Genomic DNA, 17,123 nt, shown 5'->3' with positions numbered 1-17,123 from the left:
AAACAATTACTCTTGGGAGAAGCTATTTACAAATTAATGAATAATAAGTTGATTTAAAGCAGGTTTTTGTTGTTGTTATTCAAAATGTGGTGTGGAAAAACCTAAAGAACCACCCAGGATGTCTGCTAAAAACACATATATCTGGGACTACCAGAGATCCACTGACTCAAATATCTTTGGTCTGAAGACTGACCATTTCACCTCTAAGTAAATAGCAATTTAATAAGAATAGCAATACTGGAGGACTCTTAAATGTTTGTGGTAATAATGTATTTCTGAAAAGCAAGCAAGCTACCTTTGATTCCAAATCAATTACAATAAACCTTGGGTATTGCCTAAATGAGTAAAGCTACGTATGGATGCCTCTGTGACAGTTTATCCCCACAGGAACTTTTAAAAACTGAAATACCAAACTGCATATGTATCTCAATGGCCCTTTGTGAAGGCAGAAGAGAAAAAGCCAGAAACAAAGGTGCATGCTCATCTGACCAGACACAAAGCAAGTAATGCTTGATAGGAGGGCATGATACTAAGAAGGATAAATACACAGCAGCACCACATCTCCAATAAGACTCCAACCTCTGGCCCAGTACTGAGTGGGGTCTTTATATAAGCCTCCAGTGGTGTGAAGCATTTGAAAGAAATGATAAAATAACCAGGATGAAACTGACCAGCTGTTATGTTGGCAGTTTTAAAGCTGGTCACTAGTTGTAAAACTAGTCACTGTAAAGTGACCAGTTGTAAAGGTAGTGGAGGTGATGGAATCCCAGTTGAGCTATATCAAATTCTAATGCTGTGAAAGTGCTGCACTCAATATGCCAGCAAATTTGGAAAACTCAGCAGTGGTCTCAGGACTGGAAAAGGTCAGTTTTCATTCTAATCTCAAAAAAAGGCAATGCCAAAGAATGTTCAAACTACTGTACAATTGCACTAATCTCACATGCTAATAAAGTAAAGCTCAAAATTCTCCAAGTCAGGCTTCAGTAGTTCATGAACAGAGAACTCCAGATGTTTAAGCTGGATTAAGAGAAGGCAGAGGAGCCAGAGATCAATTTGCCAACATCCGATAGATCATTGAAAAAGCAAGAGAGTTCAGAAAAATGTCTATTTCTGATTTATTGATTAGGCCAAAGCCTTTGTGTGGATCACAAAAAACTGGAAAATTCTTAAAGAGATGGGAATACCAGACCACCTTACCTGCCTCCTAAGAAATCTGTATGCAGGTCAAGAAGCAACAGTTAGAGCCTGACATGGAACAATAGACTGGTTCCAAATTGGGAAGGATACATCAAGGATGTATGTTGTCACCCTGCTTATTTAACTTATATGCAGAGTACATCATGTGAAATGCCAGGCTGGATGAAGCACAAGCTGGAATCAAGATTGCTGGGAGAAATATTAATAACCTCAGATATGCAGATGATACCACCTTTACAGCAGAAAGCAAAGAGGAACTAAAGAGCCTCTTGATGGTGAAACATGAGAGTGAAAAAGTTGGCTTAAAACTCAACATTCAGAAAACTAAGGTCATGGCACCTGGTCCCATCACTTCATGGCAAATAGATGGGGAAACAATGGAAATGGTGAGAGACTTTATTTTGGGGGGCTCCAAAATCACTGCAGACGGTGACTATAGCCATGAAATTAAAAGACGCTTGCTCCTTGGAAGAAAAGTTAGGACCAACCTAGACAGCATATTAAAAAGCAGAGACATTACTTTGCCGACAAAGGTCCGTCTAGTCAAAGCTGTGGTTTTTCCGGTAGTTATGTATGGATGTGAGAGTTTGACTATAAAGAAAGCTGAGCACTGAAGAAAAGATGTTTTTGAACTGTGTTGTTGGAGAAGACTCTTGAGAGGCCCTTGGACTGCAAGAAGATCCAACCAGTCCATCCTAAAGGAAATCAGTCCTGAACAGTCATTGGAAGGACTGATGCTGAGGCTGAAAGTCCAATATTTTGGCCACCTTATACAAAGAACTGACTCATTGCAGAAGACCCTGATGCTGGGAAAGGTTTAAGACAGGAGGAGAAGGGGACCACAGAGGATGAGATGGTTGGATGGCATCACCAACTTGATGGACATGAGTTTGCGCAAGCTCCAGGAGTTGGTGATGGACAGGGAGGCCTGTCATGCTGCCGTCCATGCAGTCACAATGAGTTGGACACGACTGAGCAACTGAACTGAACTGAACTGAAAGTTGCCCAATATCAGTGAGTCTGTTTCCTTAATAAAAGAATAAAGGTATGGTTAGAATAGATTTCTATGGTCCATCCTAGCTCTAAAATTACATAACATTCAAAAGCATTTAAAAGGGTGTGGCTCTTTCATAGTTTTATTAGGAAAAAACCTTATAAAAGTGAATGACTGATGAACCCAAGATAAAAGACATTTGTGATGGTTTGAATTATGTCTCTTCCCAGTCCTCCATTCATATTTGAAGATACTAATGCCCAGTTTCTCAAAATGTGATCTTATTTGGAGGAAGATTCTTTCCAGAGGTAATCAAGTTAAGATGAGGTTGCTAGGGTGGGCGTTCATCCAATATGTCAGGTGTATTTATAAAAACCGAGAAATTTGGATGCAGACTGGTACGGAGAGAGACTTTGTAGAGACACAGGGGACAGACAGCCGTCTGCCAGCCAAGGAGAGGCGCCTGAAACAGATACTTTCCTCTGAGCTCTCAGAAGGGAACCCACCCTTCTGACACCTTGAATTCAGAATTCTAGCCTCAAAGACTGTGACAGGATAAATTTTTGTTGTTTAAGCCATCTAGTCTGTAGTACTTTATTACAGCAGGTTTAGCAAAACAAATTGGCAGTGTTACTAGGTCCTTGTTACTAGGTACTCAGCATGTTACCTGTTACTAGGTACTTAGCATGCTAAGTACATGCTAACTTTTCAGAAGTCTGAGTAGTAGTTGGGGTGCTATTTTTGAAAGTTAGAACTCAGATGTTTTATATTTGTTCTTGTTTAATGTTTCTTTAATCAGGTTGGTTGTGCATTTGTCTATTTAAGTAGATTTTAAGTAGCTGTTTCATCTTTTTTTATATATACTTGCTTTACTCTATTCCACTAATATTTGCTTCTGTTTTTATTAATGTCTGCTTCCTAACATCTTTTGACTAATTTTGATACATGTTTTCTAGGTTTTAAGATGTATACATGCCTCATTTATTTTCAATTTTGGTTTTTTAATATGAAGTCCCATTTAGGAGTATGATTTTTAATATTTTCCCTTCCATTAACTTTTAGATAATCTGTCACTTTTAGTTTAGATTTTTCTCTTCTCTCTTTACTTGATGGTTAACAGGACCGAGAGATAGAAATAACATGTTATCTTTTATTCTAGCTTCATTATTAATTAATTTAGCTTGGCCTTGGGCCAGTCACTCACCTCCCATGGGCTTCTGTGATATTGCCTGTGTGAGAATCAAACCAACTAAATATGATAATATTTGAGACCATAAATTGCTATACAAATTTAAGTCATTTAAGTCAATGTTTTAATTATTTTTGACCAACTCACTATTCACAAAGAAATTAGGATAACCCTGGGGATATCAGAATTGCTTAACTTTATAGTTTTAACTTCATTTCTGCTTGTGGTATTAGTAATCATCTCTCAAATTGCCTGTAAGTTTATAATTTTATGGTAAAATAGCAAGAATTCACCTACTAGCTCAGTTTTATTTATTTTTTTATATATTAGTTGATGAAGTTATTTGAAGGAGAGAAACCATTTTAAAAACTCACCTCTTGAAATAATCTGTCATTATCATTTAAGAGTGGGAACAAAACGAACTAGCATTATCTAAATTCAGTTATGTGTCAAGCACTTTTTTAGGTGTTTTGCATTCAATTCTTTTAACAACCATTGCACAGATGAGGATACTAGGAAAGCATAAGCAACTGCCCAAAGTTATAAACCTTCTGATCCAGCCCTTCCCGGCTCCCTCCCTATAAAATGAGTCTATAAAGATAGCAGGGTTAAAGTTTTTCTCTAACAATTTTCAGAGAATGTAAATTAGTTCTTTTTTAAAATTGAAAATATAAATCATGATTAAATAAAAGTAAATGTGGTTTTAAAAGGCAGTGGTCCTTTTGTTTCTCTTTGAATCTTTTTTTCTTCAGAAGAGACTTTTATTTTTCCTTTTTGTTTCCTTTAGGGGAGAATGAAAGTATCTGAAAGCAATCATTTACTTTGAACTACACCATTACTTCAGAATTTTCTATCAGGCTAAATATTAAGTTCATCTTATGTATTAATTCAAGAGTTCTTATATGTAGTATCTAAAATACATGTAGAATTCTTCAGTAGCATTCATTTGTAATATTTAGTTTTTTGCTTAAAACTACCTAAAGGCATTAACTACTATTATTTCTGATGAAATTATACTTAACTGAGGAAAAATTGTAGCCTAATCAGCTTTGCAATTTTCTACAAGTACAGTTCTCTGTAGATGAAAGATCATTACTACAAACTAGACTGGCACTGCTTTGAAAAGAGTGAACATTTACAGAATTATATGAGTTCTGAGTATCAGAATCCAGAATGTTCCCAGAAAAGAGAAATAGAGAATAAGAAGAAATGATTAAAATTGCTGTATTAATGAAGATGTTCATTACATTATATATAATCACAAACATATAGAAACAGTCTTAAAGCTCAATAGCAGAGGAATGGTTATGTTGATAGTGTGAAATATTACAAAATATATTCAGTGACATAGGAAAATGTTCACTATATAACAAGTGGGAGAAAATATGTAGAACTGGATGTACAGTAGATGTCACACATGTAAATAAAAAAGCATATTGCACATGCATATGAATGTTTATGTGCATATCTATAGAAACACATCTAGAAGAAAATACCCCAAAATATGTTAAATACTGCAGGTTTATTGAAAATTTTACTTTTTTTTTTTTCTGTATTGTTACATTTTTGTACTAAACTGAAAGAAGAAAAAAAAAACCTTCATCTTAAACATTACAGTGGGAGGGATTTCACTACAAAAGAGAAAATGTATATAATTTCTAAAAATAGGGAGGCAGAGCTAGCTAATTTAGATAATCTCTCTTTAAAAATTTATAGTAAGTTAATGTCAAGAACTAGTTATGTTCTCAAGTTTCTTATGGGTCTTAATGATCCTCTGATTCAACTGGAGTAAGGGCAAGCACAGGACTAAACACACGCAGGAGGCTCTCCTTGATCACTGTAACAGTGCAAATGCATAGTAATTGGAGTGAAATAAGCAAGAGAAAAGGGAATGAGGGTAATGGTAATACAATATTTATAAGAGGCTTGAGCCATCAATTCCCAGAACTCCCCAGTGATTCAACGTCTTGGTCTGTAGTATCTGCATCCATACAGATGAGTGTCAAGAGCCTGCAGAGAGGTGATGGCAGGAATCCAGCCCACGGATAGTATGTAAGAATCACTTACATACATGATTTCTTCCAAGGCATTAAATCTTTTTAACTACTATAGTAGCATTGCTATTTTTACTCCAGTGTTTAACTTATATGAAGGGAATGATTTATATGCCCTTAGATAACATGGCTCTCATTAAACTATTTATTCTCTATCAATGTCAACAGAAGACTTCCATGACAATATAGTGACATATAATAATTAACATGGTTCAGACATATCAGATCTCTGCACAACTGGAAACATCAAAAGAATTATGATATCATCAGTGATGCTACCAGACAGAGCACCTGCTCCCCTCTCACATTAGACAGCAGATGTTTAAATAATACCACATAGATTTTCTTAAGCTGTATCCTGAGATCTGTCAAGGTTTTCACCATGGTTAAATCAGAAATGTCACAACTTTTTCTTTTCCTTAAAAAAAATTCTCTACCTACCTAATAGGTGCCCACCCTACATAGCTTATTTTTATGTAAAGGCAGCTTGTCCTCTTAGAGGTGGGGTTTGCCTGCTGCTGCTGCTGCTAAGTCGCTTCAGTTGTGTCCTACTCTATGTGACCCCATAGATGGCAGCCCACCAGGCTCTGCCATCTCTGGGGTTCTCCAGGCAAGAACACTGGAGTGGGTTGCCATTTCCTTCTCCAATGCATGAAAGTGAAAAGTGAAAGTGAAGTCGCTCAGTTGTATCCAACTCTTCGCGACCCCATGGACTTCGGCCTACCAAGCTCCTCCATCCATGGGGTTTGCCTAGGGCAACAAAATGCTCTGTGACTGTTGAGCCCATGTGAGTGATCACCAGCTGGGAACAATGCACTTTTTCTAGTGTACCTACAGCATATATTTGGAAAGAGATGGACAAGACCATAAAACTTTGGACAAGTTGGACAATTTTGAAATGAGATGATTGTTCAGCAAACAAAAAGTGTTTGGGTACATCTAACTTCAGGAGATGAAACCCAAAGGGATTTTAAGGTCTGTTCTCCATAAACATAGAATATAAATAAATAAATATCACCAATGTGCTTTGCTCTCTTTCAAGAGTTGCTTACAGTTAGTGTTTGGAAGAAAGTGAAGTCGCTCAGTGAAAGAAAGTGAAGTCGCTCAGTTGTGTCTGACTCTTTGTGACCTCATGGACTGTAGCCTACCAGGCTCCTCAGTCCATGGAATTTTCCAGGCAAGAGTAGTGGAGTGGGTTGCCATTTCCTTCTCCAGGGGATCTTCCCAACCCAGGGATCGAACCCCAGTCTCCCGTGTTGCAGGCAGACGTAAATTACTGTCTGAGCCTCCAGGGAAGCCCTTGGAAACAAGATTGAAAACCACTTAGAACATTCTATAAAAGGTGAATTCACTGAAATCAAAATGGCTAAAATATAGTTTTAGAGACAAATGAGTATGGCTTCCCCACATCTGATCTGTTATTAAATTAGCTGTAGAAATATTTTTATCAGTAATATACTTTTCCAATATAATTTACATATATAAACTCTAAACCATTTTAATGAGGAAAAGATAAAGGATTCTGCTTTGTCCAGGGGCTGAGTCCACTTGCTTTAAAATAGAAAACAGTATGGAGGCTCCTCAGATCAATTACCATATGATCCAGTAATCTCATTCCTGAGCATACACCCAGACAAAACTATAATTCAAAAACATACATGCACCTCTGTGTTCAAAGCAGCACTAGGTCACAATAGCCAAGACATGGAGACAACCTAAATGTCCATCAGCAGATGAACTGATAAAGAAGAGGTGGTGCATACATACACTGGAATACTACTCAGCAATGAAAAGGAATGAGATACTGCCATTTGCAGCAACATGGATGAAACTAGATATTATCATCCTTAATGAATTAAGTCAAAAAGAGAAAGACAAATATTACATCATATCTCTTACATGTGGAATCTGAAATATGACACAAACGAATCTATCTATGAGGCAAAAACAGACTCAAAGACACAGAAAAGAGGCTTGTGGTTGTCAAAGGGGAAGGAGGATGAGAGAGGGAATGGACTGGGAATTTGGGGTTAGTAGATGCAAACTATTACATATAGAATGGATGGACAATAAGGTCCTATTGCATAGCACAGGGAATTATATTCAGTGTCCTGGGATAAACCATAATGGAAAAGAATATAAAAAAGAATGTATACATGTGTATAACCGAGTCACTTTGCTATACAATAGAAATCAACACAACATTGTAAATCAACTATACTTCAATTTTGAAAAGTAAAAAAATATAAAAGCAGTTTTAGAAGGAAAAATAAAATGCAGTTTTTTTTTATTTTATTTTTAAACTTTACATAATTGTATTAGTTTTGCCAAATATCAAAATGAATCTGCCACAGGTATACATGTGTTCCCCATCCTAGGAAAGATTTAACAAATGTCTAGAAATTTTGAATACAGGTCAGATAGCTTGTGGAGAGAAAAATCATAAGAATATTTATTCATCCTCCAAACCTTTGTTGAGTACCTTTCTGCCCAAAGCACTGTTCTGAGTGCAGAGGCTATAGGAGCCCTGCTCTCAGGGAACTTACGTTAGACTAATGTTCCTGATCCTGATCTCAAAGCTCTTTTTCATTTGATCACATATTTCTCTCACCAAACAGGCTAATCTATACAATTTACAAAGAGACTCCCATGTCTGATAAAAATGCCTGGTTTTTTTCCTCCACCTAGATTCATCTATCATATATAATCTTTCTTAAAGATTTATCCATATTAAACCTTTATTCATATTACAAAGAAAACCAGCAGATCTTTTTGTGTCTTTCAGTGGGCAACTTGCATAATAAGATTTGTTTTATGTTTTTTTATTGTATAAATATAACATATTTGAGATATAATTGCATAATATAACTGGCAGTATTTCAATTTTTTTCCTTGGGTCTTCCAGAAAGAGAAAAATTCTGAGATTCAGAGATGATACGCTATTTCTTTTTCAATTTAATTTTAGGCATTTCTATTAACATTCAGCATTTATCATATTATGATTCAAGTGAATGATTTAGAAAAATACCTATATAATTTCGAACAATCTTGTATTAGTCTACAACTACAGGGTAAATCAGGAAGAATTCTAACTTCTCATTTTATCCAGTAGGAGTCTGCAGAAATCATGTTCTGCACATGTACTGCAACCTTTAGCAGGAAAAGCCTTAGGTAACCCATTTCGTAATTAAGGCCGAATACAAAACATGTTTCCATGTTTCCAAAGCATGCTTGCTGGAGTCCAGCCTCTTCTGCCTAATACGAACCCCCTTAGTGTCACATGACTGTATCCTATTCCAGCCACAGCTGGATAAACCAGGACCAGATAACTGATTTAGGGGCAGCTAATCATCAAAGACATTTTTGGAGGTCTGGTTCAAAACATGACAAGCCATTGTCAGGAGTTGGGAAGATGAGAAACTGGTGACATAAGTGTGGGAGACCAGGTTCGCTGGGGTCATACTCAAGCCTAAGTTTGTGATGAAGGACAGAGAACTAAAGAGAAAAAAAAGACAGCATAAAGGGCTGAAAAGGCAGAAGCCAGTGGGAGGTAGAGATTGCCTCTGAGAGAAAAGATGGTTCCCCATCTTTTCCAGTTGACACCAGTTTCCATGAGCTCCAGTTTGTTCCAATGATTGGCTTTGTGTTTCCTGAGACTGGCAGTTGTACCCTCACAACAAATCTCCTCTTTCTTAAGTTAGCCTGAGTCTCGCTTGCAACCAAATACATCCTGGCCGAGAGAAATAGCCTTTCATGGATCTGCACTGAGTTTTTACCACAACAGGAAAAGAGCAAAAGTCAGTCACAGGTGACAGACTCAATTCCGCTTAGATCTCTGAAGGATCATCTAACTGTAAGTCAATTTGGGGCACTGATTCCTATGTCATTAATTTTTAATGACGTGGTGGTATTTAATAATTTCTACAACCTTCTAAATATAAAATCATATGAGGGTTAACATAGTACTGAACTGATCTTTTCCAATTTTCAACTTCCAAATAGTTTTTTTTTTTTTATTTTATTTTATTTTTAAACTTTACATGACTGTATTAGTTTTGCCAAATATCAAAATGAATCCGCCACAGGTATACATGTGTTCCCCATCCTGAACCCTCCTCCCTCCTCCCTCCCCATTCCATCCCTCTGGGTCGTCCCAGTGCACCAGCCCCAAGCATCCAGTATCGTGCATCGAACCTGGACTGGCAACTCATTTCATACATGATATTTTACATGTTTCAATGCCATTCTCCCAAATCTTCCCACCCTCTCCCTCTCCCACAGAGTCCATAAGACTGTTCTATACAGTCCAAATAGTTTTTGATGATGCTCATAGTATCTACTTTCGCCACCTCTTCCCTGTTCTCTATCAAAGACATTGGAAAAAAGAACCCAAGGAAACCCAGTGAGAGTAGTCTGGTTTGCCATGGTTCTGATACTCTTCTGTATCAAAATGTTGCTTGCTGGCTGTTTTTCCTAGTGCATTTTGCTCCTAAAGTAGCATATTCAGGAGGACTTTTTCCTTTATTCTCCATCTAATTAGTCATTGATTCTCCTTAAACTGAATGGATGAGAAAACATATTTTGTCCTGTGTTTTACTTTTAAAGATTTGATCGAAGTATTTTTCACTACTTGTTCATCTTTATCACACAGTTCCTATAGCAAATACAAGTCTTTTCTTCTTCTGTATTTGTTCTGTTCTTGTTGGGAATGGGGTCTATAAAAATTATTGTTACCACCTCAAAGCTTTATTCTTTATAATGTAAAGAAAACATCATTTTCAGCCAACACAAATGCTTTAATTCAAAAGATTTATTAAAACGACAAAGCAGCTATTGTTCAGCTATGGCTTTGAGCCATCTAAAGGACTTTACTTTGTCTGGGATTTGCCAATTTCAGGAAAAATGAAAAATTTTGGACAGTTAGAAGGGGAAATATTAATATGATTAAAAGCTAGAGAAGAATATTAAAGATAAAAAGTATAGAAGAAAGAAAATCAAAATATAGCCTTCAAGTATTGGGTTGGTCAATAAGTTCATTTGGGTTTTTCCATAGACTGTAACTTCCCAGGTGGCTCAGAATGCAACCTTCCCAGTGGGTAAAGAATCCACTTGCAATGCAGGAGACATAGGTGATATGGGTTTAATCCCTGGGTCAGGAAGACTGGAGGAGGAAATGGCAATCCACTCCAGTATTCTTGCCTGGAGAATCCCATGGACAGAGGAGCTTGCCCGGCTAGGGCCTGCTGCTGCTAAGTCACTTCAGTCGTGTCCGACTCTGTGCGACCCCATAGATGGCAGCCCACCAGCTTCCCCGTCCCTGGGATTCTCCAGGCAAGAGCACTGGAGTGGGTTGCCATTTCCTTCTCCAATGCATGAAAGTGAAAAGTGAAAGTGAAGTCACTCAGTCGTGTCCTACTCTAGCGACCCCATGGACTGCAGCCTGCCAGGCTCCTCCATCCGGGCCAATGGGGTCACAAAGAGTTGGACACAGCTGAAGCAACTGAGCAAGTATGCGTGTTGTAATGGAAAAACCCAAATAAGCTTTTTGGTCAACCCAATATATAAATGGCTATACATTACCAAGCATGGAAATGACAAATAGAACTACTAAGAAAGTGTTCTTTGTAGGAACAATACCAGCCACAAACATTTCAGTGCCACATCCTTTTCTAAATGTTTACCTGTATTTACTAATATAATATTACTCTAATTTTATACAAGATGGAATTGAGGCATGGAGACAGAAAGTCACGTATCTGAGGTTACACAGCTGGGACAGTGAAGAGAGGGAATTTGAAAGGGCTCTGGCCCTGCAGCCAGAACCCATGATCACAGGCAGTTTGCCCTCTCTGTAAATATTCTGACCAGGTTTTAAATCCGTTGTATGTTACAACCATCTCAAGGGCATCTCAAAGCATAGCAACACCTAGGCTCTACCCCTGGAGATTCTCACAGGATAGTTCTGTGTGGTAGACATTTTTAAAATGTATTTAAAGTGCCTAGGTGATTTCAGATGCAGAGAGGCAAGACCACTAAGCCCCGGTCACCTTTTTAGTGGTTGAGACAGGAGTGGAATCCAAGTGTCTTGACTTTTTCCTGTATGTTACAGTAGCTCCTATCTACAGCAAATTGAGGGAGAAAATAGGTTTTTACTCTGGAGTGACAAATTTGAATTTGATAAACCAAAAACCATTGGTTCAGTGGAGATCATGAAACACAAGGACGGTATTTTTTTTAGTGGTTATTAAAATGAAGATGGATTCTCAAATTTCTGAAATAACAAATATGTTAATGAGAAACTGATGAACATTTTCAAAGTCCCTTTATTAGGTATTGCAGCACTAACATAATTTAGACACCAGAGATCTTTGCTATACAATTTAAACTCTCAATATAATACAGAGTTTTCCTTAAAATCAACTCAAGGCAAAAATGTTGTTAAAGAAACGATAAAGGGGATGGTGTAGTAAATGCTAAATAACTAGATCTCTGGGGAAGAAAGCCTTATTTGTAGTGTTTACCAAATCATGATGCCAAGAACCCACCATTGCTACTTTCAAGCTGCCAATGTGATGGGCATTACTGAATGTAGAACTGGGAAGACTACTCAGCAGCACACCATTATATAGCACTTCCTTCATATACACACACAGATGTAAACACCCTCAAGAGCACAGGTAATAGGAAAATGTAGTTTAAAAATTATATAGTAGTGTGAATTTTGAGTATTTATAACCTTTGTCTTAAATAGAATTCATTTGGTGTATGTTTCTATGATTTAAATGTTAACGATGCTGTATTTAATAACTGGCTTGCCAAATTCCTGAAAATGTAATAACCACCTCTTGCAAGCATATCACCGAAAAGGCATCCATTCAATCACACATTTTTCTTGGAGAAAGGCAATATTTAATTTGATAAATTGAATAAAGGGAAGAAAACAAACATTCTTAATTTATTCAGCTTTCTCAGGAATGAAAACTTCTGATCACTCCTCCAGCATAAATCCGACCTTCATTTTGAACAACAGAACACAGGGGTTAAGAATGTGGGCCCTCCTGGAGAAGGGAATGGCAACCTACGCCAGTATTCTCACCTGGGAAATCCCAAGGAGAGAAGGAGTCAGTCCATGGGGACTGTAATTAGTTGCTATACTCACTGAAAAATTCAAAGTTTAGGAAAAGAATAGCCTTGGTGTCTGCTGTTAGTTGAATATTGTTTGTATAATGAAGGAAGCTACGTGACTATAAAGACTCTTTTTCTTCTAAGAGTAGATGTGGAATTTTATTTAAATTATCAATTATCTTATATAGACAAGTGGAATGATGAAGGAAGAAATGAAGAAAGAAAGGGACAGAGGGAGTGCAGAAGAGAAAAGGAAAAAAGAAAAGGAGAGAGGGCTGGGAAATTCTTTTCTTTTTTTGAGGAACCATATCTTTAAATATAGAATTATAATTGACATTGGTCTTAGCTCTGTTTTTGTGGATGTGCCCCAAAGGCAAGGGAAACAAAAGGGAAATTAAACAAATGAACGTATACCAAACTAATACAACAAAGGAAAACATCATCAAAAGAAAAAAGCAACCTGCTGAATGAGAGATCATATTTGCAAATCGTATATCCAATAAGGGGTTAATATCCAAAAAGTACAAAGCACTCATACAAATCAACAACAACAAAAACTACCCAATTAGAAAATAAGCAGAGGACTGTCTAGCAGTGAAGGAGATGAAGAGCAGTGCTCCTCAGCTGGGCATGATTTTACTCCTCAGCGGCTATTTAGCAATGTCTAGACATTTTTAGATGTTCAAACTGGTTTTAGAAAAGGCAGAGGAACCAGAGATCAAATTGCCAACATCAGCTAGATCATCAAAAAAGCAAGAGAGTTCCAGAAAAACATCTATTTCTGCTTTACTGACTATGCCAAAGCCTTTGACTGTGTGGATCACAATAAACTGGAAAATTCTTCGAGATGGGAATACCAGACTACCTAACCTGCCTCTTAAGAAACCTATATGCAGGTCAGGAAGCAACAGTTAGAACTGGACATGGAACAACAGACTGGCTCCAAATAGGAAAAGGAGTACGTCAAGGCTGTATATTGTCACCCTGCTTATTTAACTTAGATGCAGAGTACATCATGAGAAACACTGGGCTGGAAGAAGCACAAGCTGGAATCAAGATTGCTGGGAGAAATCTCAATAACCTCAGATATGCAGATGACACCACCCTTATGGCAGAAAGTGAAGAGGAACTAAAAAACCTCTTGATGAAAGGGGAAGAGGAACTAAAAATCCTCTTAATGAAAGGGAAAGAGGAGAGTGAAAAAGTTGGCTTAAAGTTCAACATTCAGAAAACCAAGATCATGGCATCTGGTCCCATCACTTCATGGGAAATAGATGGGGAAACAGTGGAAACAGTGTCAGACTTTATTTTGGGGGGCTCCAAAATCACTGCAGATGGTGATTGCAGTCATGAAATGAAAAGACGCTTACTCATTGGAAGCAAAGTTATGACCAACCTAGATAGCATATTCAAAAGCAGAGACATTACTTTGCCAACAAAGGTCCATCTAGTCAAGGCTATGGTTTTTCCAGTGGTCATGTATGGATGCAAGAGTTGGACTGTGAAGAAAGCTGAGTGCCGAAGAATTGATGCTTTTGAACTGCGGTGTTGGAGAAGACTCTTGAGAGTCCCTTGGACTGCAAGGAGATCCAACCAGTCCATCCCAAAGGAGATCAGTCCTGGGTGTTCTTTGGAAGGAATGATGCTAAAGCTGAAACTCCAATACTCTGGCCACCTCATGCAAAGAGTTGACTCATTGGAAAAGTCTCTGATGCTGGGAGGGATTGGGGGCAGGAGGAGAAGGGGACGACAGAGGATGAGATGGCTGGATGGCATCATCGACTCGATGGACGTGAGTTTGGGTGAATTCTGGGAGTTGGTGATGGACAGGGAGGCCTGGCGTGCTGCAGTTCATGGGGTCACAAAGAGTCAAACACGAATGAGCGACTGAACTGAACTGAGACATTTTTAGTTGTCACAGCTGGGATGGAGGAAAGAACTACCAGCATGTAATGTGTACAGGTCAGAGATGCTGCTGAACACCCTAGGATGTACAGGATAGCCCCCCATAAGAGAATTATCTGACTCAAAATGCCAATGGTGCCCAGGCTGAGAAACTATAGACTACAGAAATATTTAGGGAGCAACATGGACTTCACTTTAGATATTAACTTTAAGTTCAATGCCAGATTTATTCAAATAAAATGACATGACCACCAGAAAGACAACATAACTGCTTTAGAGATCACAAAATTGAAATAAACAGGTGCAAATCAAAGCAGTCATTAAATATTTATGTATATTTACTAAAGTGTTTAGAAGGGATGAGAGCTGTAAACTACATTCCCAGCTTGACAGAAATACACGGTGACTAAATCTAGCATTGTCTGCAAAAGAGGTATGCACTTCACTCCGGTAATAGTCAGCAGGATCTAAATTTAGGTTATACTCTTAGTGTATTAAAATAGCATCAAGAAGCTCAGGAAGTCTAAAACCATCACACTCCAAGTTTCTGTCTATACGGTTAATAGCTACTTGCCAGAGATCCCTGTTGCCTGTTTGATTACAGTCTATTAAAAACATATTCTTTGCAAACTTCTCCCATAAACCAGGAAATGGAGTTAAAGGACTGATTCTACATAAAATAATTGGAACACAAATATCATGATGTAAAGCATTCATAGAGAATATACTTTAACTTTCAAAGTTTTGTGAGAAACTTTATGAGGCTTTTTTACTGGTTACCATGAAAGTAAAAATGCTTTCTTTCAGAGTTCCAGCGTCACAATGGTAAATGAGTGAAGCAAACGAACATTTTTAGTCGAACAGAAGACCTATAATATTAACTGCCTATAATCTGACTTGGATACAAGTTGAACGGGGGAAAGGCTGAGACAAGCCTACTACTGAAAATGGGAAGTGATCAAGATTGTGTCTTGGTACCTTAATTTATCTGTTTACTCTCTCTTCTATTGAAACAAACAAAAACCAGATGGACTAACTCAAAGATATTTCTTTTTTTTTCATTCCACTTTAGAGGAGCTTCTAAAATGTAGTTTGCTATTTTTAAAAAATTGCTTCATTTTCTGAAATTGTAGCTCAAAATATATTCCTTGTAGTAAAGCACTCTCAACTGTTGCAATCTAGACTCACCTAAGCAGATGCATACCACGAGAAGAACAAACCTAGAAAGTGTTCAGAATTAATGTCCTACAGCAAGGATGATGAAGGCTTTTTTTCTTCTAAGGGGCTATGACTCAGAAATCAGCTGTTTCACAAAGTAAAATTAAATAATGCTAGATTTCTCTGTTAAGCAACGTATATATAATGCCCCCTCTTGTGGCAGGTTCTTTTCCTGTGTTAGATACATGAGATACAAAACGTATCTGCTTGAATCACTCTCCTCACACTTACGCTACCCTCTTCATGCTTACGCACTCATCCCTATGACTATATAAACTTTTTAAGCTAAGTTCATGGCTACCTGGAAAAAAGTCTACCTTCCCTAGCCTCTCTTGCAGCTAGGTGTGGCCATGGGACAAAAAGCCAGATCAAGTGAGAGTTCTGGGTATTTCCATAATGGGAGAGGAAGTCACTCTGCTTCTCTCTTCCCGTTGTCTGGGATATAGATATATTGACGGATGCCCCAGTGGCCACAGAGGACATCAAGGTGAAAGCTGTGTGTTGGGATGTCAGCATAAAAGAAAGGAGGAGCCTGGTTCCTTGACACCATGGATACTGTACCAGACACGGATGACCTACAAGCTATGTTTAAGTTAACAAGAAATATATTTTTATTTTTCTTTAACCACTGCTATTTTGTCTAAAACATGATTTTAATTCAAACTAATACAGTATTTTCAAAACCTTTCTTTTCTGGCCAGCTGTAGTCTCTCTCTTAAAGTAGTTTACGGTATGTGTTTTTAAGGAACACTTCCAATTGCACATTCTTATAGAAACTACACTCTACATCGGGAGAAGGCAATGGCACCCCACTCTAGTACTGTTGCCTGGAAAATCCCATGGATGGAGGAGCCTGGTGGGCTGCAGTCCATGGGGTTGCTAAGAGTCAGACACGACTGAGTAACTTCACTTTCACTTTCCACTTTCATGCATTGGAGAAGGAAATGGCAACCCACTCCAGTGTTCTTGCCTGGAGAATCCCATGGACGGAGAAGCCTGGTAGGCTGCAGTCCATGGGGTCGCACGGAATCGGACACAACTGAAGCGACTTGGCAGCAGTCTCTACATCAAAATAAGGCTTGTCCACACATTTCCATGTGATCTTGAGCTTTAATAATCTTGTATATAAAAAGTTACTAATTTGAATATACTCTACACCCCCACAACTATATGATAAATTATTTAAGTTTAGAAATTGTTCTCTTTTTATTCTCAATACTTTGAAAGATTTAATAGATGCTAACATATCGATCTTCTGTAGTTAAATATATAGAACGTGGAAGAAATGGAACAAAAATGAACAAGAAAGGAAGCAGACAGAAAAGGAGAAAGGGAGAGAGAGGACCAAAAACAGAGAAGGTATTTTCTTTCACCAAAACCATACGAAACTAGAAATCAATCACAGAAAGAAAAACAGGAAAAGAACAAATACATGCAGACC

General features: G+C 37.8%; 1 protein-coding gene across 2 annotated transcripts in view; it reads right to left on the bottom strand.

The window, feature by feature from the left end:
• ZNF385B (zinc finger protein 385B) overlaps nt 1–17,123 on the bottom strand; it is a 369,520-nt gene that overhangs the window by 237,667 nt on the left and 114,730 nt on the right. The window lies entirely within an intron of this gene.

Source organism: Bubalus kerabau, chromosome 3, assembly GCF_029407905.1.
Source record: "Bubalus kerabau isolate K-KA32 ecotype Philippines breed swamp buffalo chromosome 3, PCC_UOA_SB_1v2, whole genome shotgun sequence".
NCBI classification, from domain to species: domain Eukaryota; kingdom Metazoa; phylum Chordata; class Mammalia; order Artiodactyla; family Bovidae; genus Bubalus; species Bubalus kerabau.
Note: the sequence above shows the minus strand (reverse complement) of the source record. Positions and strands in the feature narration are given on the sequence as shown.